General features: G+C 41.8%; 1 long non-coding RNA gene across 6 annotated transcripts in view; it reads left to right on the top strand.

Annotated features, from left to right (window-relative positions):
* The window catches only part of LOC102553709 (uncharacterized), a 33,697-nt gene extending 17,099 nt beyond the window's left edge, over nucleotides 1-16,598 (top strand). For 2 of the 6 annotated variants that reach the window (XR_015629195.1, XR_015629193.1), the window contains 6 exons: nucleotides 351-411; nucleotides 877-933; nucleotides 4,159-4,210; nucleotides 4,519-4,625; nucleotides 11,144-11,175; nucleotides 14,389-14,906. This is a non-coding gene — a long non-coding RNA (uncharacterized LOC102553709). Of the gene's footprint in view, nucleotides 1-350; nucleotides 412-876; nucleotides 934-4,158; nucleotides 4,211-4,514; nucleotides 4,626-5,753; nucleotides 5,788-11,143; nucleotides 11,176-14,388 lie in introns of all 6 variants that reach the window. The other 4 variants (XR_015629198.1, XR_015629197.1, XR_015629194.1 and 1 more) reach the window with 4 other exon arrangements.
* Nucleotides 16,599-25,973: the final 9,375 nt, after the last annotated feature.

The raw sequence follows: 25,973 nt of genomic DNA, 5'->3' as shown, positions 1-25,973 counted from the left end.
CTCTGGAGAATCTGTGTTTTTACCAGACAATGAGAGGAACTACACACTCCTGTAGTCTTGAAATGACAGTGAAGGGGAAACAAGTATCTCTTTTTGAAGTAGGTTTTTGCTTCCTCATATATAACCCCGTTCATCATCAGACCGTTGAGTGTTTTTTTTTTTTTTTTAACGAACTTTGCTTCATTTTGGCTTCATCTTCCCGCATGCAGTGATAACAACAGCACTTGACCCTGTGTCAGAATGTAATTAGAAATTAAAAAAAATCCATACGTGTCTTGAGGTATTCACGGTGGAGATGTAATGCGACGCTATTGCTGCTATCGACTTACAGCAGCCTTCTCTAATCACAGGGCCCTGGGATCTATACTCATCGGCATTCCTGGTGTCTTCAGCAAATTGGCAAGAAGGAAGGTTTGTGCAAGAAGGAGAGTTAGCCAGCGACAGAGGGACTGCATAATTTGTTGCCTAAGTGGGGACATAATTGGAAATAAAAGGGAAAGCCAGGCCATCCAGGTCAATCAAGGTCACCTTGCTTTTAACAGTTGGGCACCAAGATTGTTCCTGCCTTGCAATAGCCAGCCTCTACCAACCACGCTGCTGCCATTTAGACATGGTTAGGATGGTAATCAAATATTATGTAAACCCCACAGCATGTGTGCAACATGTATAGTTTTATAGACTTGCTTATTAATGTCTGAAGGAGCATTGTGTTGGCTAACTTAGGTTTTCTGTGTTGAAGAGAACTCTTGAGTAAGAGAATAGTATGGGCACAGCAAGAGAGGAATCAGCTGGTCCTTTTAAATCACTCAACTCAGAGTTCAACCAGGGTCTCATGTGCTCAGCCTCTCACCTGTCCCACCTGCCCGTCTCTTCTAGTTTATGTGTCTCCAGCCCTTGGCAATTTGATGCTGGTACTAAAAGAACTATTAAAAGGTATGTGAACTGCCAGAATAAGTGGTTATTATACAGCTTTATAATTATTTCCCTCATTTTTTGGCATAGTAATTGTTACCATCTATCATCCATTAATCTATCTACCTATCTATCTACCTACCTACCTACCAATCACCTATTTTTATCTCACTATCTGTCTATTTGTCTGTCTGTCTATCTATCTATCTATCTATCTATCTATCTATCTATCTATCTATCTATCACTTATCTATCTCTCATCTACAATATATCTATCTATTTATCATTTATCTCTCCACCAATCATCTATATACCTCTCTATATATCTATAACCTATCTATCTACCTACCTACCTAAAACCTGCCTATCAATCTATCTATCCACTTATCCATAATCTATCTACCTATCCATAATGTATGTATGGATATATGTATGTATGCATCTATCTATCTATCTATCTATCTATCTATCTATCTATCTATCTATCTATCTATCTATCTGTGTGTGTACATGAATGGGCATGCATTTACCAGCAGAGCTGTCTGTCTCTGCATTCATGGCACACAATAACACATGTCTAACACATAAGTAGCTGAGAAACAGTTAATAAACCTAACTAGAATATAAACACTACAAGAGTCAACATTTTGTTGACAATGCTGATATGCATGCACTCAGGTAATCAATAAACACTGCTTAAGTGAATGCATGTCATTGACTAGACACTAGCTGTCTTAACATGCCCCTGTGGAGTCACTTAGCTTTGTTTTGTACTGAGCCTGGTAGTCAAAGTGTGATTGCAGTCAGCAGGGTTTTTCAAACTATGCCAGGGTCATACTTTTTGACGCTCCTTCCCTCAATGGAGCATCTATTCATGTGTAGTCACTGTGAATCTCTGTGGCTTTACTATTTAAGATCAACAGGACTTGGGAACTTACTGGAAATGCAGACTCTTGGGCTTGACTTTGGCATCACTGACTCAGAGTCTGTGTTTCATCACGATCCAGGGACTTGAGTATGTATTCCCATCTGACAGGCTTCCTGTTACATTTCTTCAGGGAAGAATATTTATATGCCTTTTAGGAGTTTGTGTTCCCAAGGAGGCAGTGTGGTTCTCAGGCCACACACCTAAATGTTCACAAAATATGAACTTATTTTTCCCTTGGCTCGGTTTCCATTTCTACGTTCATATTGCTGGCAAGGAAGAAATGGTGTCTCAATGAGGTAGAGCTTTCCTCTCTCCCTCCAGGGCAGTGAACATAGTTAGGAATGAGGGTTGGTCAGATGGCTTTAGTTGGCAGAAGATACGGCAGGTCTTACTCTTCATGGATGTCATTGGGTCTAGCAAGTGAGGTGTGTAAGCTTGAAGTCATGTGGGACAGGAGGATTTCAGTGAAGCATCTGGGAGCCAATTGGCCTGCATATAGCCCATGAGGCTCTGCCTAAAAAGTAGAAGAGGTAAGAAAGGTATGTTTGTGGTCTGGGCGTTGCATATGTCTCCATGTGTGTCTGTCTATGTCTATCTGTGTATGAGTTCATATGTGCTGTGTCTATTTGTACCTTTGAGAATATATGTGTCTCAGTGTCTATGTCTGTGATGCTTAATGGTGTAAAATTGGCCAGATTTAAAGTCTACCTGGGTTACAGATGCTTAAGTATATCTAAGAGGATTACCTTGATTAGGTTAATTGAGGTGGAAATACATACCCTCAAAGTGGGCAGTACCATTCTGTGGATTTGGGTCCTGGATTGCATAAAATGGAGAAAGGAAGGCAAACACCAGCATTAATTTCCCTCTTTTGGCTATAGAGGCAGTATGTCCAGACACACAGCTCTTGCTGCCATGGTGACCTGTATCCTTGAATTGTGAACCAAAAAGGTCCCTTCCTTTTTTAAGATGTTGTCAGATATTTTACCGTAGCAACAGAAAACTAATATATCGTTCTCTGTGTCTGAGTGTATGTGTGTTTGTCTGTGAGTGTGTCTGTCTGTGTGTCTGTTTGTCTGTATGTGTGTGTATGGATATATGTGAATATTCTGTGTATGTGTTCTGATACGTATTGGTATATGCATTCATGTGTTTTCTTCCTGTGAATGTGTGTTTGTTGATTTGTGTGAACGTGTCTATATGTGTTTGTATTTATGGTGTGTATATTTCCGTATGTGTATTCATGTAGGTATGTATGTTTGTGAACATGTATCTGTAGCTCTCTGAATATGTGTGTATATATGTCAATTTATATTTTTGAATATCCATCTGTATTGATTTGTCTGAATGGATGTCTGTGTGTCTTTGCAGGAGTATCTGCATATGCCTGTTTAGGGGATGGAGAGTACTTTCTAGAACCAATTTAAGACATTGCCCTTTTTATTCGTTATTATCTTTCTCCATGTTCTTCATCTCTGAGAACTTTCTTCTACTCTGTGACATTTTCTCATTCTCTTTATTTGTAACGTGTTCCTTAGGGACAGCCTTCAACAGGGATGTTTGCCTCAGAGGCTCTGGGGCCATTTCTTAATGGGCTTAAGTTCTTGGAAACATGAGGGCTAAGATGATGCTGTCATAGCAGCTCCCTGGGGACAGGGGTACTGGGTCGTGGTGAAGATGGAGAAATTACTATGAGGTAGAAGCAAATGTCATAATACCTCAATTTTCCTTCAATTGTAAGAATGAAGGACCAAAGAAAAACGAGTCAAAAAAGCAAGTCCCAGAATAGGGCCTTATCACTTAGCCACATCAGGCGCCATTTGGAACTGAGGGGACCACATTTCTCTCTGGGTTATTGGGGACATAATTTTAATAGCATTCCACTGGCTTCAAGAGTGAATTCAGAGACCTGGTGCTTGGATGTGGAACTCAAGAGCCTAACAGGTACCCGTTACTCAAGCACATCATTGACTGTGAGCTGTCATGTTATCTCAGACAGAGCAAATCTTCTAAGGGCTGCTTGACTGAACCACTCTTGCAGCTATTTTACTCTCTACATGGGCCACATGATGATTGTTTGAATAGTCTGCTTATTAGAGTTTGGATCTTAAATGTCTACCACTGGCTATGTTTTAAATGCTTGGTATTGTTAACAAAATGTGGAGCCTGTAGGAGGTAGGGCCTAGATGGTAGAAGGAGGTCACTAGGGACAGGTCCTTGAAAGTCATAGCCAGGTGTCTGGTTCTAGACAGTTCTCTGATTCTCTGCCTCATCAAATATGAATAGTGACTATTGTATGTTCTCCCCACCTTGCACAGCACCACTCTGCCATGTATTTCCTGCCATGTTGGACATGAGTTCCCTGACACTGTGAGTCAAAAATAAATCTCTAAAGTTGTTTCTGTTAGGTATTTTGATCACAGCAACATTGCTATTTTCTGTTCTTTTCATGCTTCTTTCTAATGGCAAATATGCAAAAGAATGAAAGGTGCTTCGTGAAACTAACAAACACGCTATGTAACATATATGAAGTCATTGCTGTTTACTGGGCAAGCATGATGTTCTGTCTTTAATAAAGATTTTCCTTGTCTGCCTCTGCCATTTCAATTGAGGGGACTATTGACTATTTCTCTAACATTCTCTCTATCTTATTTATTTATTTTGGTTTTTCAAGACAGGGTTCTTCTACATAGCCGTGGATGTCCTGGACTCATTCTGTAGAACAGGCCACCCTAGAACTAGTAGAGATCTGTCTGTCTCTGCCTCCTGGGTGCTGGGCTTAAAGGTATGTACCATCATGGCTGGCTTCCACTGTAGTTTTTGAGACAGTGTTTGTTAATGATTGAATAGATAGGCTGCCCAGGAAGCCTCAGGGATGTTCTTGTGTCTGCTTCTCCTGTACTGGGACTACAGATATGTACCATTCCATTTGACCTTTTACATAGGTACTAGGAATCTGAACTCAGGTCCTCTGGCTTGCTCGTCAAGCCCTTAATGATTGAACCATCTCTCAAGCCCACAACTTTATTTCTTATGGTGCTGGGATACTAGATTCTACAGTAAAGATCTCAACCATGGGCTTTGTTGAGGCTACATTCCAACCAGCCCCTCTGTCCTCTTTCAGTCTTGATAGTTCTGTCATTGTTTTTTGTTTGTTTTATTTTTCTTTTACTATTTTTATTTCTTGTGATTATAATACAACTACATGATTTACTCTTCCATTTCGTCCTTCCAAATTCTTCCATATACCCATTCTTTCTCTGTTTTCATAGTTTCTCTCCCTTTAATTGCTGGTGTGTGTGTGTGTGTGTGTGTGTGTGTGTGTGTGTGTGTGTGTGTATTTTTCCTTTCATACATAAGAACCTACACAGCCTATTTAATGTTATTTGTACGTATGATTTTAGGACTGATCATTTGGTATTAGATAACCTATAGGTCTTAGATTCCTTCATAATAAATAACACACAGAGATTGCTTCTCTGACTCACTAGCATTGATAGGTGAAACCATAGACAGGTGGAAAGTTTAGAGGTCATGGATATGAGTACATTGTTTACAGTTTAAAACTGGTATGGGGGTCATGGATTGCGTGAAAGTTGCTGACCAATTGGAGTCACCTCCCAGTTTTGACCAAGTTTTTTCTGTATCTGTTCATCATTTGTATTCATCCATCCATCTATGTCAATGTAGTGAGTTAGATTAGTCTGACTTTTTTGCTGTAGAAATGAAAAGGCTGGCACAGTGACTGGGCCAAGGTCAGGGAGCACACCAAAGACCTGGAGTCTTCAGATTCAATTAAAAAGATCAATCAGACGAGATCGGGCGCGTTCAGGGTGGTATGGCCGTAGACAAAGTGTTCACTGCCATTCCTAATTTTGCACTTTTTTTTTTTTTTGGTTCTTTTTTTTCGGAGCTGGGGACCGAACCCAGGGCCTTGCGCTTCCTAGGTAAGCACTCTAACCACTGAGCTAGATCAAGAATCGACAAATGGGATCTCTTAAAACTGCAAAGCTTCTGTAAGGCAAAGGACACTGTGGTTAGGACAAAACGGCAACCAACAGATTGGGAAAAGATCTTTACCAATCCTACAACAGATAGAGGCCTTATAGCCAAAATATACAAAGAACTCAAGAAGTTAGACCGCAGGGAAACAAATAACCCTATTAAAAAATGGGGTTCAGAGCTAAACAAAGAATTCACAGCTGAGGAATGCCGAAAGGCTGAGAAACACCTAAAGAAATGTTCAACATCTTTAGTCATAAGGGAAATGCAAATCAAAACAACCCTGAGATTTCACCTCACACCAGTGCGATTGGCTAAGATCAAAAACTCAGGTGACAGCAGATGCTGGCGAGGATGTGGAGAAAGAGGAACACTCCTCCATTGTTGGTGGGATTGCAGACTGGTAAAACCATTCTGGAAATCAGTCTGGAGGTTCCTCAGAAAATTGGACATTGAACTGCCTGAGGATCCAGCTATACCTCTCTTGGGCATATACCCAAAAGATGCCTCAACATATAAAAGAGACACGTGCTCCACTATGTTCATCGCAGCCTTATTTATAATAGCCAGAAAATGGAAAGAACCCAGATGCCCTTCAACAGAGGAATGGATACAGAAAATGTGGTACATCTACACAATGGAATATTACTCAGCTATCAAAAACAACGAGTTTATGAAATTCGTAGGCAAATGGTTGGAACTGGAAAATATCATCCTGAGTGAGCTAACCCAATCACAGAAAGACATACATGGTATGCACTCATTGATAAGTGGCTATTAGCCCAAATGCTTGAATTACCCTAGATCCCTAGAACAAACGAAACTCAAGACGGATGATCAAAATGTGAATGCTTCACTCCTTCTTTAAATGAGGAAAAAGAATACCCTTGGCAGGGAAGGGAGAGGCAAAGATTAAAACAGAGACTGAAGGAACACCCATTCAGAGCCTACCCCACATGTGGCCCATACATATACAGCCACCCAATTAGATAAGATGGATGAAGCAAAGAAGTGCAGACCGACAGGAGCCGGATGTAGATCGCTCCTGAGAGACACAGCCAGAATACAGCAAATATAGAGGCGAATGCCAGCAGCAAACCACTGAACTGAGAATAGGTCCCCTATTGAAGGAATCAGAGAAAGAACTGGAAGAGCTTGAAGGGGCTCGAGACCCCAAAAGTACAACAATGCCAAGCAAACAGAGCTTCCAGGGACTAAGCCACTACCTAAAGACTATACATGGACTGACCCTGGACTCTGACCGCATAGGTAGCAATGAATATCCTAGTAAGAGCACCAGTGGAAGGGGAAGCCCTGGGTCCTGCTAAGACTGAACCCCCAGTGAACTAGTCTATGGGGGGAGGGCGGCAATGGGGGGAGGGTTGGGAGGGGAACACCCATAAGGAAGGGGAGGGGGGAGGGGGATGTTTGCCCGGAAACCGGGAAAGGGAATAACACTCGAAATGTATATAAGAAATACTCAAGTTAATAAAAAAAAAAAGATCAATCAAACAATATTAACTACTACAAGAGTTTCATTTCTTCATGCACACGCTTGCTGGGTAGAAGTGTGTGATGGGTTAGTATAGCACACTCCTTTTGGCAGTCTTAATGTCCTTACATGTCTAACAGAGAGGCTTATACAGCAACTGGTGCACAGATAACGTCCCTCTATGTGTGCAGCCCTTGTGTACTTCTGGTGACAAAACATTGATTTTCACTTGGAAAAAAAATTGTTCCGGCTCTGGATAGGTTTGAGAGGATAGTGCTCTGACATTGACTCCAGGGCACAGCAGAAACCCCGAAATCATGTGTGTAGAATTTCAATCTCGGGTAGAGTGCCTTGAGGATGGCAAGTTTCCCTTCCAGCACTCTCTCCCACCTCTCTCCACGTGCATGTATGTGTATGTGCATGTGTGCATTTTTGGTTATGTAAATATCAGACTCAGCGCCCCCCCAACCCCCATCCCCGCCCCAGATCAGGGCTTAGGAGCTTTTTTTTTCATTCCTATCTCTTCTGTCTGGAGGATTTTTCTGACTCTATGAGTTTCTACATGCCTTCCCGATTAACCCCTTCCTGACTAATTTAGCAAGTTTGACTATAGTTGCTTACATATACAAGTCCTCAAATGACATAGAAATTACAAAAGGAAAGCAAAACCATCTCTCTCTCTTTTAATGGCAGCAGATTTAACTCATATATTTCTTCTCAAGATAAATGTACACACACACACACACACACACACACACACACACCCTTCTTTTATCTACCTGGAAAGAGACTGTTTCTTCCTTCTTTGATCTGGAGCTTACAGTGTGACTTATTTGGGGCTGCTAACAGTGTGACTTTTGGTGTGTTTTTGCTCTTAGCCTTTTGCTGTCACTATGGAAAGGGCATGTGTATTAGTTTGGATGTAATTGGAGCCCCTAGGTCCATAGAGAGTAGCACTTTTAGGAGATGTGGCCTGCTTGGAGGAGATGGGTTGGAGGAGGTGTGTCATTAGGAAAGGTGGCTTTGAGGTCTCTTATGTTCAACTCACACTCAGTGGCACAGTCCTCTTTTGCTGTCTGTAGATCGCAATGTAGAACTCTCAACTTCTTCTCCAGCTCCATGTCTACCTGCATGCTGCCATGCTTCCTGCCATGACGATAACAGACTAAACTTCTGAAACTGTAAGCCAGCCCCAATTAAGTGTTTTCCTTAGTTTTGTTGTGGTCATGGTGTCTCTTCACAGCAATGGAACACTAATTAAAAGAGCGTGACTAGATTAAGCTGTGGGATCCAAGAGCAGGAGGAGAGTCTTATGGTGCACAGTTACCCCTGATTAGAACAGCAGTTACCAGACAATCCACATTACCATAAGGTAAACAAATGTGTTTTCCATGCAAGAGTTTGTACCAGCAGCAAAATAATGCGGAAATTTACATTAAGAAGTGATACGCTGACTCTGATGAAAACCTGATATATGTGGGACTGAGTGGTGGCTATCAGTTTTTAAAAATATTAAGGAAATCATCATAGAGACTCAAAGAAATAGAGGTCACTTTATCTAAATATGAAATATTTGAAATAATTGAAAGGCAACTTGGAAGGCAGTAAGGTAACCTAGGAACGTGTAGACTTGGCAAGAAGGATTTTTAATTGCCTGTGAAGGGTTAACTAGCTTCTTTTACATATAATGAACACAGAAAATAACTAGCTGACTAACAAAAAGAATATCAAGGGATTCCAAATTTGATGGCTTGGAGGAACCAGTTACTCTGACCATTTTCTAAGTTAGCAGGAGATTCTTAAATTAAGGTAGAACCTGGGAATGTGGTCAAGTTCCAGAAAACTTCCTCTGTAGCTTTTGCTCCAAACACTAGCTGGATTTTTTTTCCTTTCTTTCTTTCTTTCTTTCTTTTTTTCTTTTTTTTTTTTTTTGGAGCTGGGGACCAAACCCATGGCCTTGCGCTTGCTAGGCAAGCGCTCTACCACTGAGCTAAATCCCCCAACCCCTGGATTTTAATTATAAAAAAATTAAAAAAAAACTTTGAAATAAACATGGGATATGAAAAGTACAGAGATAGTTACTAATATATGCAGTTAGTACACTTATTCATTTATACAATATAGGAAAACCCTTAAGTGTTTTTATGATTAAAATAACTAGGCAAGAGCAATGCAGACATATCGGGTGAAAATATACCTGGGGTGGTGCATAATAAGAAAGAGAAATTCTATCGGTCTCCATCTGCACCCAGAACTAAGGCTGTCCCACAGCCCTCCAGACTCAAAGCCTGTCCGGAGAGAGTTGGTCTCTCAGGAGTGCTCTCACTTCTAAGATCACAGGCTCAGAGGCTCACAGGCTCATAGGAGGGACAAGCTCCAGTCAGAGACAGCAAGACCAACTAACATCAGAGATAACCAGTTGGCGAGAGGCAAGCAGACTGACCTAAGTAACAGAAACCAAGACTATTTGACATCATCAGAATCCAGTACTCTTACCACAGCAAATTCTGAATACCCCAACACACCAGAACAGCAATATTTGGATTTAAAACCACGTCTTATGATGATGAGAGAGGACTTTAAGAAGGACATAAATAGCTCCCTTAAAGAAATACAGGACAACACAGCCCTTTAAGGCGGGAAACTACACCCTAGAAAAAGCAAGAAATTAGTCTTCTTTCAACAAACCCAAAAGAAAATAGTCACGAAAACATAATTCCACCTCTAACAACAAAAATAACAGGAAACAACAATCACTATTCCTTAATATCTCTTAACATCAATGGACTCAAATCCCCAATAAAAAGACATAGACTAACTTCCAGAATAAAAGGAGTAGGGCCATGTTAAAAGGAGTAGGGCCATGTTTCCAATTAGGACTAGTTTCCCATTTATGTAATATGGTTCAATAAAATTGATCCATAGACAAACAAACAATCAAACAAACAAACACCCAACCATTTCTGGGTCTGTTGGCAAAGGCTTCTTTAATCCCAATTTACTGGGGGACCAAGGCAGAGAGATTGAAGGCCTACCCTATGCTATAGGGTGAGCTCAGGGACATCCTGGAAACGTAATGAATCATTGTATGTTAGTCAGTGTTCTGTTGCTATGAAGATGCACTGTGACCAAGGCAACTCTTACAAATGAAAACATTTAACTGGGGGCTGCTTACAGTTTCAAAGGTTTTGCTTGTTATCATCATGGCTGGGAGCATGGCTACATGCAGGTAGACATGTTGCTGGTAAAGTAGCTGAGAGTTGTACTCAAGAAGCAGGAAGAGAGATAGACACTGTGTTTGGCTTGGGCTTTTAAAAGCTCAAAGCCCACCCCTAGTGACACACTTCCTCCAAGTCCACACCCCCTGTTCCTTCTAAAGTACCACTCCCCGATGATCAAGCATCCATATACATGAGCCTGTGGGGCCTATTCATATTCAAATCACTACCCTTGACTAAAAGTAAAAAGCAAACACAGGACTCAGTGGTAAGGCGTTGAAATTGTGAGGCTGAGTCCTCAATGAGGAGACTTCCAGGTCTGATGCAGCTATATTTCTCTGAATTCTGTTTCTGAAGTATGTAGTGTCTTCAGTAAGGTCTTACCTTCTTTTCTGGAAGAAACCAAGGGTGATGGTAATAACATATTATTTTGGGGGTCTCTGACTTCTCCAACCAACTATTGAAAAGGGGGTTTCTGATACCTGATACTGGGATTTTTGTTAGATAATCTGTTTTTTTGGGCAGCATTATCATCTTAAAAGTGTAATATCTAATATATATGGAATTTTTAACTGTTCCTTCACTCTTTAGGTAGGAAGAGGATGAATTTCCCACAATCCCAGGTACTCTCTTCTGGTGCTACTATCTTTTAGAGCTAACTTTTCTTGAGGTTATATACGTGTCCAGACTTTATGTTCTATCCTGTGAATGGGACTAAGTTTCTGATACTTTTCTCTATTTGCAGATTGATTATAAAAATAGAAAAGCAATGGATATACGCTACTAAATCTTTAGGCATAAATCTTTAGGCCTACTAAAAAATGTGATTGTTAATTTATCCCTTTGATTAAAGAACCCATTTATTTCAGAGAACACAAAAATAACACTTACCTTAAGTTTTATATTTGAACTTATAGCACTCAGAAGCATGTTGTATTAATTACTTTTCTCCCTGCCAAGATAAGGGAGGAAGGGCTTCATGCAGCTCACAGTTTGAAGGGGGTACAGACCATCAAGGTGGAGGGAGTATGAGGTGGTTGGTTCCATTGTGACTGAAGTCAGAAACAGAGAGGACAGGAAGTAGGACTGGGCTAATAAACTTAAGAGCCGACTCTAGGCGGATTCAGCTTGGCCTGCTAAGCCTCATTTAAGGTCCACCTCCAGCTGGGAACTAAGTGTCCAAACACTCAAGCTTATGGGGACAGGCCACACTCAAGTCACAGCACATGTTAATTTGTTGATGTCTCCTACTCTGAGGTTGTCCAATAACTGATATGTTAAATGGTTTGAAATGGTAAGTTTGACTTAACAATTCATCCTAGTGTCCAATTTCCCAAGTAAATAGGGCATTGATATTACAAAAGTAGTTAGATTAATAGACTTATGTGAAGAAGGCTATTTCTTTTATGCTGTGAACCCCCTCCCACCCCAGCCCCATTTCTTGACTTTAAGCAATGGCAAGCAAGAATGAAAGCAGAAAGGCATGCCAAAGTGGTAGAAAATTGCAGAATGACAGAATAGTTCGTAGGTACACGGTGACTTTCTCTGCCTATAAAAAGAACGTAACTGGCCTTTTACAGTATAAGGCTGTGGTAGATTTAGTTTAATCCTTACTCCCAAAAACCTCCTCTTAAAGGTATAAAGGGTGCTTCAGCTTGTAGGGTGAGAGGCAGAATCCCCCGCTTAGCCCTCTCCCACTCTGACCTGTTTTTAGACATGTTCGCTTAGTCTTGCTTCTGGTGTTAAAGTCACAAGCTTGGATATGAACATTTCTCGTAAAGGGCTACTGGTATGACAGAAAAACACATTCATGAATCCTTCTGGAGCCTTGCTTAATATAGATGATATTTAGTGTAACTAGCAGAATTTTCAAACACATTTTTTTGTTTTGTTTGTATGTTTGCAAGTCTATAGGTATGTTACATACATGCACTAGTGTGAGTGTACCAGGGCCAGGGGATAACCTGGGATGTTGCTCCTCAGGCTCTTTCCGTGGAGACAAGTTTTCTCACTGGCCTGCAGATTGCCCATTAGTGAGTAGGCTAGGTGAGTAGTGATCTCGAGCCTCAGGGATGAACCTGTTTATGCCTCCCCAGCCCTGGATTATAAGTGGGCATCATCGCCACGCCTGGCTTTCTCTTATGTGGGTTTCACAGCTCAAACTCAGGTCCTCATGCTCCACTGAGCTCTCTCCCCGGTCTCTTACATTTTCTATGTAAAAACTACCTGTGTTCCCAGTAGCCAAGCTGTTTTGTCAGCATTTCTTATACCCACTTCTGGTCTTTTGTTTTTGATAGAAGAAATAAAATGCCCCTGGTTCTTTTTAATAGAAATTTACACATATAAACTAAGAACAAAGGACTGTTTTGACAGCATAGAGTTCTAAGAAAGCAGGGCTCGGATTAAACGACCAGAAAGTGCCATTCTATCCATGGCTCAAGGAACAACAGCGCTTGGCTGATGTATTCCAGGCAAACCCCAGAGCATAAATCTTTAATACCACTGCCTTTCATGTGACATTTATATATAAAAACTGTTTACAGAGCAGTGGAACCTTCTCTGGTGTTCATTCACATTAACCAGGGCTGCTCAGACCTCGACTTTCACTGTATAACTAACTGCTCAAGATACGTCAGCAAATACTATCAACACATTTTGATTTGGCTCCTTGTTTGGAGTCTTACCAGAACCAAAAAAGGGGCTGACATACCAGTTTTGAAACAAGGTCAATGGTGAGGCTGATTCTGGTGGACTTACTTAGACAATCTGATGCCTGAGTGCCAGCTTGGGCAGTGTTTCTGCAATGGGCCAAAGCTTTCTCTCTTCATAGCAGGTATAAATTTTGACTTTATAAAAAGTCATACATTTTAAGTTTAGGACAATTCTCATTCTCTCTCTCTCTCTCTCTCTCTCTCTCTCTCTCTCTGTGTGTGTGTGTGTGTGTGTGTGTGTGTGTGTACACACACACACACACACACACACACACACACACACTACCAAGGAGGAAGCATTCAATTTTATTTAATTAACAGGATACTAGTTAGGGAGTAAATAAGATTGTTTCTGCTTTAGAAATAAGTTGTACAAGCTTGAAATAGATATATATTTAGAACCATAGATCTTAGAATATGTACTGAGGCTGGGTTTTCCATTTATTGAATAATTGGCAAAATAATTTAGAAAATGTGCACCTCACTGTACACGACTCTTGATTGTAAACCAATTATTGTTTTTGAGATTTCCCAACTCTAACAAGAGTTTCTAGAATGAGGGCATCGAATGCCCCAGTCTTCCGTGGATTTTGAGTCATCAAGGATACAGGATACACACACACACACACACACACACACACACACACACACAAACACACACACACACACACATCCATCTACTACTAGCTCTGTGCTTTCACTTGGACCTTCTCTGTCTGCTTTCCCTCTCATCTTCTTCCTTGGAGGTGGTCCAATGGCCTGAGGAGTGTCAGAAGCACATATCCTCAATGCTTATGGCTATAGAGAAAGAGCAGTTGCTGAAGAGAAGTTTGAGAAGAGTCTGGGAACAGCATAATTGGCTCATTTTGGGGCAGAGCCAAGCTGAGGTAGGCTTGGATCTCCAAGTGGCCTCACTTGGATCAGTGCTGCTATTTTAGCCCCACATGGTGGACTGAGACAGCCATAGAACTGTGCTCAGTCTCTGAAGGCAGGGACGCTGTAAGGACCATGAACTAAAAATAAAAAAGTAAAAATAAAAATCTGCCCATAATAGTAGCAAAGAGAGGCCTCAAGTAGATTCCATGTTTACTGACGATGATTGGTTTGGTCTGTCTTGCTACCCAGGTACGGCGTTCAGTTTGTGGAGCAAAAGCATCAGAGATAATGGACTTAAATGCAAGAAAAGAAGACTCAGCATGCAGATCTGCACTCAGGTCTGCAAAGTAACAGGTTAACAAAGGAGAAGGCTGATGTACAGAAGAAAATGGATTTTATGAGCAGGCAAACACATGGATTCTAGGCCCCAGACATACTGAGAGAATCCAATTCCTGTTAATCCATTTGCTGTTGCTTCAAACTGGCTACTTTCAAGAACTGTACAATGTACCAATACGTGGGCTGCTAAGACTCTGAAACAGACAATGTGCCAAACAAAACCGAACTCTTTAGATAAGAAAACTGACTTATGCATCTTCTTTTCTGCCACGCTAGAGAATCGAACTCACTACGGTGAGTGCTTGGTAAGTGTTCTAGTTACAGAGTTGTTCATCCAGCCCTGGAGTTTTACCTAGTCTTAGGAGTGTCAAAGGGAGAATCAAAAAACAAAATAAAAATGGCCAGTAAAGGCTTGTGTTGTCTTGAGGAAAAAATGCTTCCTCATGAGCTGCTCATTTCTTCAGCTGGTGGTCTCGGCTGGCACAGGACAATTTAACAAATGCAAACCCTAAGTGCCCCCTCTCGTCTTCTCTCTCTGTCTCTGTCTCTCTCTCTCTGGGTTCCTGTTTCTTTCTCTCTCTGTATCTCTGTCTCTGTCTCTGTCTCTCTGTCTCTGTCTCTCTGTCTTTCTTCTCTCTCTCTCTCTCTCTGTCTCTCTGTCTCTCTCTCTCTCTCACACACACACACACACACAGAGAGAGAGAGAGAGAGAGAGAGAGAGAGAGAGAGAGAGAAATCTGCTATCTCAAAGCAAACAGCTTCATCAATTAGATGCTCTATCCTTCTAACCAGCTCCCTGCTCACATGCCCCCATCCCTCAATAGGTGCTATAATAGGGCAGTGAGAAGATCATAGGAGAGCAGTTAGAGTCAGTGAATGAGCGGTTGCATTTGGCAATGCCCCCATCACATGGCAGTCCATCAGAGGCATCGGACGTTTCATCTTTGCTACCAGCTCTCTATAAAATTTATGATACATTTGATCTTCCTATCTGTATTCATTATTTTTCTCACTACTGTGACCCAAGAGCAGCTTAAGAAAGGAAGGATTCATTCTGGCTCCTGGTTTGAGTGTGGAGTCCATAAGGGCTGGGAGGGAAGTCAAGGCAGCAGGAGCTTTAAGCAGTTGTTCAAGTTGCATCTCCAGTCAGAAGACAAAGAGACGACTACTGGTCTTCAGCTTACTTTGTCTTTTTTTTGTTCAGTTGAGGATCTCAACTCATAGATAGTGCCTGCCTACACTCACGCTAAGTCTTCTTACCTAAACTAGTCTAATCTGAAAACTCTCTTACCGATACATGCAAAGGTCTATTTCATGGTGATTCTAATTCTAACCAAGTCAGTCTGAAAGAGCAAATGTTGCACTCAGGTGCTTGGTCAATGTGTAATCTTTACAGCCCTCATAACACTGAGATGGCTGGCTTATACTTCCAGAGTTTCCAAGTCATAGGGGATGATATGATGGTCCCCTAAGATACGTTTCCAGCAAGATCCCTGGGGAAATCGCTGCTAGTCATGTAGAACTTCATTTCAAGAGCCAGTACTCTAGCTGAGCTCTAAGCTAGACTCCAGGTTCCAGTAACTAGGACCTATGGTTTAGCAGAGAGGTGCGTTGGAGCTGTTTGGCAATGAGGAGGCTCCTATTTATGCCAAAGGCAGTGTGGAGATCTTAGTAATCAACATGATTGACATGCAATCAATAAGAGGCCTGCCTCTGGGATCTATGAGGATTTCCTGGAAGCATTAACTCAATAAGGAAGACCTTCATGGTAGGCTGCAGCTTCTGGCAGCAATCTGGATAGACAACAGGTCTGTGGTGAGAACAGGATGGCTTTTGCATTTCTGTCTTCTTTGCACCCTGTTATTGAGTGTATTGTCCTTGTCACTGCCGCTACTACTGTTAGTCTTCACCAATATCAGAACTCAGCTTCCTCAGCCTTCCAACGTGGGCTGAAGACAGGGAACATTCCAGGCTTTCATTGCCAGTCTGGGACTGCTGAAGCATCCAACCTGTGGACTGAAGAGCTAACTGGCTTTCAGCTTCTCTAGCACGCAGATGGTCATTGTTGAACTACTCAGGCCAAATCTTTTAAGCCAATCTAATAAATCCCCTTTGTAATATATATTAATTCTACTGTACTGTTCCTTTAGAGAACCCTGACTAATACAGGCAGGATGTCAGAGGGAAGCAGAGGCATATGATTAACTCCAGCTCATGTATGGGTAAAGCCAGAGGGCTTGTGTCCCTGAGAATTGACATTCCTCAAGCAGTAATTAGGCCGAGTTTTAAGACATCAGAAAACACTCATTTTAGAAGGTTGATTCCAAGGCTGCTTGGGAGTGTGAGTGCCAATCGGGAAGGAAGTCAAAGGGCTCGGTACAAGGCACTGGCCCACAGGAAAGACGGAAGCTGGAGGTTATGTGGATTCACAAACTGACTCATTCCAGGCTTGAGACCGGCAGACCAATTTCAGCCCCAGGCACAGCAGAGTGAGGAGGTGTGGGCGCTGACCAAACTCTGAGCCAAGGCAGACATTGGATAAAAATCTCACAATTGTGTTCAAAAGATGCCTATTCAGGGCCTATCACAATTAGATTCAACAGGCAGGGCCTCCTAAGATCATGGTGTTTCTCAAATTCTTTTTGACATTGACTATGTTTTTCAGTCGAGGAAGAAACTTTTTTCACTAGGAACCTTGACTTTAGAATGTATAGAAATGCATTCCCAGGGTGGCTCTGCCTAGAGACTTTGATTCAGTAAGGCCAAGGGATCTGCCATTAAATATCAATACTTCCTCTTGTCTTCCCATCTCTACTCTGGATGCCACTACAAGTGATCTCAACACAGTTCAAAATCCTTTTAGAAAACAGAAGATAAACAGTTTGTTTCCAAGGACTAGTGTGTACTTACCTTTGATACAGATCAGTGTCTCAGTATCTGAAAGAAAATTAAGTTGCTTTTCGTTTTTCTATATTTCTTCTTCAAATGATTAAAGGTCAATTTCCAAAAACTTGCCACATGGCTGTCATCAAATCCTGCCAAGCTCTCTGGAGGCAAGGGTCTAAAGTTCAGGACACAGCAAGAAGAAGCGTGAAGCAAAGTGACAGGAAAGAGCTGGGGCTTCTCCTGCACCCCAGAGCCCTCTGGGGCTTTCCTAGGTAGCACCCGATCGCCCCATACAGGGGTGGTGCAGGTGGCTGCTTGTCTATCCCTTCTCAGGGAAACTCCATCACAACCCTATTGTGACTTGGGGAAAGCTTTAGAAACTTCACAAATGGAAAGATGAAGTTGTAAACAGAAAGTGGGTTTCATGAAATCAAAGGCAAAGACAGAAGTTAAACACTAAGCCATTTGGAATAGCTCGTGTCAAAAGGGGACGTAAGTAAAACAATAGTTTCGTAAAAACAGAAAAAGAAAACAAACACAAAATACCCCCCAAAACAAACAAACAAACAAACAAACAAACAAACAAACAGAAAAACCCCCAAACCAGTGTTAGAACACATTCAATAAAGGAAGTATAGTCTATTCCATAAGAACTTGTCTGCTGAAAATCTGGCTTAGTTTTGAGACCTTGGGATTAGGGGAGGAAGACATAAAGGACTCTCTCCCTTAAGTGACTTTCACATGAAATTATTTAGGTATTTTATGCAACTTTTGGTACGTAAGAAATTTATGTACGTGAAAATAGACCGATGTTTTGATCCTGTTATGCAAATGAGAGAATTCACATTTAGCTAATCAAACCTGGAGGGGATGGGTAATACCTCTTTTGGTGTGCTATCTCGGAGACCACGGCAAATATCCGCACCTGACTATAAATAAAAGGAAATTGAAAAGGATTTCCCAGAAGTCCCCGGGGAGAGTGCTTAAACAGAGAGTGACGCTCTCTGCAGAATGAAGTGATTTTTTTCTCAGGCAATTCACCTAGAGACATTTTTCTCCAGTTACTAAAGGTCTGGCTAGGAAGAGTCTCGAATGACATATTCAACAGAAGATGTCTTGGAAGGCCCTCTCAGTTCCTTTTTGGGACTCAATAAGGGGACAAACTTAGAAACAGGGAAACATTTGGCTGGCTCCTCATCAGAAAAAAAAAATAACCCCATCTAGTATTACATGCAGCTTTGCTCAAAATAAAACAGCTGCCTGGGAACAGAGTGCAGCCATTTCAAGCTCAGCACATCCAGGTTTTCTGTGTGCGTTAGCCTGATCCAGTGTGTCAGGCTGAGGACATAAGCAGGTGCCACTCCAGAAAGAATGCCCATCTATTTTCCTCCCACTTAATGTTTGAGCATGGTCACAGTCACCAGATGGGTCAGGGAAGCAATGACAGCAAGGTATAAATCTTCAGAGGATTTATCAATCTGATTGAACTGAGAGGATAAAGTAGATTTTGCTAGAAATCCAATAAACTCTCCCCACCTCAAAGAGTAATAAGGATTTGCGCCAATTGTCTCCTTTGCTATCATCCAAGATCGCTTTCTCCTCTTTTCTCTCCGTTTCATTTCTTTCACGTTATGACTCATTCTATTGTCTAACGATGTTAGGTGAGTCGCAGATCCTGCAGCCTAATTAGTTAAAGAAAGAACTGGTTTGGATCAGGACAGATCAGAGCAAGGGTAGGCTCTTTCTTTTTCACTCCGGTCCAAAGGGTTGTTCCTAGCTTTAAAAAAACAAAAACAAAAACAAAAACAAAAACAAAAACAAAAATACCGAGGCTGGTGGGATGGGGAGATACCTCAATGAGTAGAGCACTTACTGCTCAAACATGGGGGTCTGAGTTCGAATCCCCTAGAACTCACACAAGCTCACATGGACCATCAATACCTCTAGGGTGAGGTGGGAGGCAGAGAAAAGAAAATCAGAAGCTTGCGAGCTTGCGAGCTTGCGAGCTTAGCATACACAGTGGCAAGCGACAGTAAGATGCTGTCTCAAAGAACATAGAAGGAGAATTGATTCCCGAGGCTGTCCTCTGACCTCCATTCACTCTGTGATGTGCACATCCCACCATCCTACAGAGCGTTTTCAAAGATGAAGCCAACCGTTTTAGTGGTTGAGAGAGCAAGGTTATGCGTATAAAGCATGGTGCTTTCTGCTCTCTCTCTCTCTCTCTCTCTCTCTCTCTCTCTCTCTCTCTCTCTCTCTGTGTGTGTGTGTGTGTGTGTGTGTGTGTGATACCTGACACCCAAGGTTAGATTTCCTAGCTCAAAGTTTGCTTTCTCCAAGAAGGCAGGAATTATCAACAAAGACACGAAATGCTCACCAGCGTTTAATTCTGGGGTCCTGGCTGTAGAAATGTGAGACGCATGGCTGTGATTTCCTGTAAGTATGTACATATTAATGCTTAGTTTTATTTTTATGTGTCTGAGTGCTTTGCTCACAGGCATGTCTCTGCGGTGTGCCTGGTATCGGAAGATGTCAGCAGAAGGAGTCAGACAGCCTGGAGCTGGAGTTACAGATGGTTATGAACCACATCATGCAGGGGCTGAGAACTGAACGGAGGTCCTCTGCAAGAACAAACAGTGCGATTACTTGCCTAGCCATAACACGAAGGAGAGTCAAGCTCTGTTTTATTTTCATGTGCTATTCAGATATCACATTAAAAAAAAATAAAAACTTACAAACCAAACCAAACCTGGAGCTGTTACCTGGTTTCTGCTGGAACTTGCCAGAGCTTATTGAATACGTTCTCCATAGTAACTACAAAAGATAATTATTTGGAGAATTCTTTATTAGTAAACTCATTTGTGTGGGTCGCTATTCATTACTGTGACAAAACATTTAAGAAAACACTTCGGGGGTGGCAGGAGGCTGGTTTTGGCTCATTTCCCAGGAGATCTAGCCACCCTCTGTGGGAAGGCAGAATATCACAGTAGCAAGACAGCACAGCAGAACAAAGCTGCTTACCTTGCTGTGATCAGTAAGCAGAGAGAAAGGGAGGGACTGGACTATGATATGGCCTTCAGAGACATTCCCATAGTGGGTTAATTCCTCTAACTAGGTTCCACTTTCTGCCCTGTGCCATTGTGGGGCACTTCAGGATTTCAGTTATTCTGCCCTCAGTGCTTAAGTTATAAGTGGGTACTACCACACTGAGTTAATATGGTTGAACTTATGATCAGAGTTCTAAAATTATTATTAAGGAATAAGCTTCCTTGAAGAGGGCAAATTCAAGTTGAGCAATGTTCAAAACAACAACAACAACGACCACAACCACATGAAAAGACCAAACAAGAACATTCTAGGCAGAGAAATCAAGGGGTACAAATACTCTGAGGTGGCCAAAGGATTAGGAATTGGAAGACAGCAGGCAGTGTGGCTGGGATGAAGGATGAGAAGCATCTGGTGATGGGAGTTTGGGACCAGAAACAGGAACAGGTCAGTCCAAGCAAGTTCTTGAAGTGAGGAACCCGGCCAGTGGTTCTATTCAGGCTGCTAATTAAATCGCTATAGAGGCTATTGAACTAATACAGGGAAAAAATTAACACTCTGTACTAACGTGGAGGGAGAGGAAGTAAAAGCAAAAAGATTCAGGGTAGAGTTTGGAAATAGATTTCAGATTGAGTGGTGGCTAAGAGAAGCAGTATTGAAGCAAAAATAGAATGTAAGGCCAGCACAGGTTTTGTTTGTTTGTTTGTTTGTTTGTTTGTTTGTTTCTTTAGGTCCGTCCTAGTAGTGGGTGATAGATATCATTGCAGAAATGTGTGTTGGGGTAGGGTGGGGATCAATAGCTTAGGTGTCATCCTGGTTGTCTTAGTTTAATCCTAGCATGTCTCTGAACCTTATCTGAACTAATAGTATAACTATTGAAGGAAGAGCTCACTTCATAATGTAAGTCCACTTTTATTAAAAGCCAAATTGTTGGTCATCTAGAGAAACCTTGATCAGATGAGAGACGGGCTCAGAGTGAGCTTGGTCCTGCGTGCTTTCCTTCCTTCTGTATCCCTTGCTTCCTTCTTTGATGTATCTCCCTTTCTGGCTGGCTTCCTCCAAGCAGCCACTATGTGAAAATTTGTTTCCTAATCTTCCTTCTAGCTTAGGCCATCTTAACCTTCACTAGCTCTTGGTGCCTGGTACAGAGTTGATGATCACACCGAACAACAACAACAACAACAACAACAACAACAACAACAACAGCAACAGCAACAACAGCAACAACAGCAACAACAGCAGCTCCTTTTGTCTCCCTCCTTCTCCTCCTCCTCCTCCTCCTCCTCCTCCTCCTCCTCCTCCTCCTCCTATTCTTTCTCTTCTTCTCCTCCTTCTTCTTTGAGACAGGGTTTAACTGTGTAGCCTTGGGTGTCCTGGAACTCACTGGATCAGTGTGGCCTTGAAGTCACAGCGCTCCACCTGCCTCTGCTGGAATCAAAGGTGTGCACCACAATCTCCTGGGTCACACTGGAACTTTTTGAATGAATGAACGAATGAATGAATGAATCAATGAATGAATGAATGTATTCAAGTATGTTGTGGTGCCCAGGTCTTCTCTCTGCTCAGTTTTATTCTAGTCTGTCACATGGGAAGCAATGACTGGACTTATATTGTATAACAGTGCCAGATTGGTTTTGATTTTTCTGCTTTCTTGTCCATGGTACAGACTCTAATGTTAGTGGCTGAGTCCTCATGGGCCTCTGTCCCTACCTCCTTTGCTACTTCTAGGGTGGGAATCCAGAGACAAAATCTCTCCCTGCTCTTGACAGTTCCCATAAAGCCTGCATTTTGTTTCCTTTTGTCACTGTCTCTTTGAAATGTCTACATTATTTATTATGAGACCCTGTGGCCATTTCTTTGAGGATCTAAAAATCACCTCCTCTCCTGTTCCTGTTTCTAGGGCATCAGAGACTTTCTCTGTCAGGATTCTCCTGGACCTCCTAGACCACAGCCACTTGCAGAATTTCCTGTGAACTGCTCATCATTTTCTGATCAGGAAAGTTCCCTACCCCTAACCACTGCTGCTAAGGAGCTTTGTCCTAAAACCTACCCCAACTCATGCACTAACTCAGGGAACATACGTTAACTCAACCTCTAGGTGTCTTTGACTGTCCAAGCCTCAGCTACCACTCTTCAGTCTGGTGAGTTATTGAATGCAGAAAACATAGCTGCACAAAATGCACGGAAGTGAAAATAAGACACCAAACTGGTAAGAAGAAAAGTAAGCAGTGATGTTTATAAATGTTTAGAAGGATCTGATTATTGGCATATTTAATGTGTGTGTATGCATATGTGTGTGTGTAAAATATGTTGTACTTATCTGCTAATAGTTTCATATTTGAAACTAATAGTTTGGCTCACTATGTATTCGAAAAGAAAACTAAGATTCTGTCACACACTGTCAGGTCAACAAATAATGATTGGAAGCTTTCTCAGGAATCCATCCTGTGCTAAGCACAAGGGAGCCCACTTTCCATCCTCTCACTCATGGACTAATGCTATTGAACTACCGCTCTGTGCTGTCAGACACTCTCTGGAGAATGATCTATTCCTAGACTTTTTCCCCCTATGGATTTTAGAAGGTTGCTCTTGTCTAAGAGCTAGAAGAGACTCATAGACAGTTGTTAGACAATGCAAAGAATATGACTGTCCTTTCTGACACTCAGTGCCACCCAAAATAAAAACAGTGAGCTGTAAAGTACATTCAAGGAAGTCCAACAAAGCAATCAGTTCTCACTACAGCTATTACTTCAGTGGTTTGGCTAAAGCCTACATAAATCACAGACCTGTTGCTATATATTTCTCTTTTTATTGTCGTGGACTCTCCTTGCTAAAGGCTATAAGTAAAATTTAGTTGGTAATTCGGTTCACAGGATCTGTGGACATGTAATCAGATTTTCACAACTAGTTATAACATAAAAAGAGACTCATTCTATGATACAAATATGTCCAGAGGGTCAGGGGTGTGAGTGGGGCTTTGAGGGAAGAAGGTCTATGTGAGCTGGGCTCCTGGTGAGCAGGACCTCCTAGCTCTCCCTTTTTTCTTTCACATCCATATTTAAAGGGGAAATTATTTCCAGATTGAGGACAAAATGGAATGTACAGAAATCATAGTTCACACCAAAAAAAATAAGGTAACATATGGCCACTTGGGGATCATGTGAGATGAATGAACTTGGATGTATCTGCCTGCACTTTTGAAGTTTTGTGGGCCTTGTTATGGCAACCCTGAAGTGTGAAATGTTTGTCTTGTGTCTGAGATTAAGAATTAGGATAACTGCTAACTGAAAAACTTCCTTCCTTTACGTGATCCATTTTTTTTCCTTTTCCTTAGTAACTTTCAACTTACATGGCATGTTCAAAGAGTAACATCAAAAAGAATGTTTTATCAGTTAAGTGAGGATAATAGACTTGGGTTTCACTCTAGTCAGGAAAAGGAAACTTTTCCAACTTGGAGTTAAAGTTCAATTTGTTGTTCTTGGCCAGCGGCCCAAGAGGGAAATAGAATTCAGGAAAGAGGCTTGTTTGCAGGACAGCTATGCGATCCAGCAGTGGCCACTAAGAGATCATAGACAGGGGATGATCAAGTGAATGTTCACACATTACAGACAGAATAGAAGTATTTCACTTGCCTTGCATACATTTTTCTTTGAATGCCCTTTCAGTATGTCTTCCATGCAGCAAACACCCCCCCACCCCAATTGGGAGAGGAGAAAGACCCCTACATGGCTCAAATTTTGCTGGTCTTTCTGTGGTGATCAGTAATGTAGATCCACTGGATCTCATGCTTCTGCTTCTTGTAGATGGGGGTTGCCTGACACTGATCACTAAGGACAGGTAATGAGAAGAGAATAGGCATGGGTGTGGCTGGTGTTACGGTGTGAAATGACTGAGAATGGTGGACAGTGGAGTCCTACTTGGATATTTACCTACATCTCTGACAGTGGGCTTCCTTCTTATGAAAGCTGGGACTCTCATGTTCTAGTTATATTTCTCAGGGCTGTGACAAATGCCCAACACCAACAACTCAGAGGAGGGAGGATTTATTTTGGCTCGGAAATGTCAGAGCATCACAGCTGAGAACAAACACATGACAGAGCAGAGCAAGTCACATCATGGTGGCCAGGAAGCAGAGATAAGGCCTACGAGAAGGGGCAGGGCAAGACTTGAAATGCCATACTCCTCACAGTCTCCCATTGCATCCCCATGTTACAAATCTATTTTGAACTGAATGTGTTCATTAAGTCAGAGCCCTCAGGAGCTAGTTACTTTCTGACAACCTATCATCTGGCAACCAAGCCTGCAGTATGTCCTGGGCAGGAATGGGGTGGGGTGAAGTTCATATTCAAATCATAATACCTCATTGCTATCGCAACAAAAAGAATGTAGTGTGTAGAGACACAGAAGAGAGTCACAGGGAAGAAGGGCCTGGGTCGTGGGGTATAAGCCCATGTAAAAATCAGATATATTTCTGCCTAAGGATGGTGGGCTATGTCTGTGGCTGGTGAGAGAGGAGTCTCTATGGATAGAACTCCCTTGTTCTTTAGAGTAGACTGTCTCTGCTCTACTCTGGAATCCCAGCTCAGCTGTGCTCGCCTGAGAATGAAACGGGAGAGGACAGTGGATGTCTAGAGATTAACATCACCTTTTAACACCTCTCATTTTTTTCCACATCCTATACAAGGGTCAGCTATTTAAAATGCTCCTTAGAAGTTAAGAAATGGTTGCAACCAGTTGTTGTAGTGTATGGTGACAGGAAGAGCTAATATCTACAGTGCAATGCTGGGTATGTTCTGAGAGCATATCATTGCTTAATGCTCATAATACCACAACATGCTTTGAATAATTATCATCCTCAATGTTAACAAAGGAAATGGAAGTACCAAAAATTACAGTTTTTTCCCAAGATAAGCATCACATCTGTATTTAAGTTCAATGAAAAATTTCCCCGGACTCTGGGAACTTAAGCAAAACTAGATATGGGTTGAATGTTTATAAGTCCAAGCAGGAAGGCTGTATGACAGGAAGTCACAAGGGCTTGGGGTGCTCTGCTGATGGATAGATCCCTTAAAGAAGTTGAGCCTCTGGGTCCTTAGCACAGAGTAGAGATAATGCTCCTGCTCACGAAGCTTGTGTCCAAAGACATTTATGGGAGGGAAGGCACTTAAATCTAGGCATGGGACAGAACGGATCTGTGTTTTTCCATTTTCCTGACTCTACCCAGTCTATCACCTTCAGTCTTGAGGTATATTGCTATTAGCCATGTCCTTCATTTATTCAAAAATACCCACTAACGTGACATTCAGAATAATGCCATCTATCAGTGATGTTCATGCCTTAGCATTCAGAATGCCTGAGTTAATATTACACACACCAAAAAGAAAAGCAACCTTTTTAGATTACTTTAAAAAGGCCAACCTGGTCTACATAGTGAGTTCCAGGCCAGCCAGGGTTACATAGAAAGACACTGTTTAAAAATAAGACAATAAAAAATAAATAAAGAAGACGGATTATCCCTAGCTGGCTCAATATTATCACAGGGAATCTTACATGTGGAAGAAGAA

This window comes from Rattus norvegicus, chromosome 9 (assembly GCF_021556685.1).
Source record: "Rattus norvegicus strain SHRSP/BbbUtx chromosome 9, alternate assembly SHRSP_T2T, whole genome shotgun sequence".
Lineage (NCBI taxonomy): Eukaryota > Metazoa > Chordata > Mammalia > Rodentia > Muridae > Rattus > Rattus norvegicus.
This window is presented reverse-complemented; position numbering and strand designations above follow the sequence as displayed.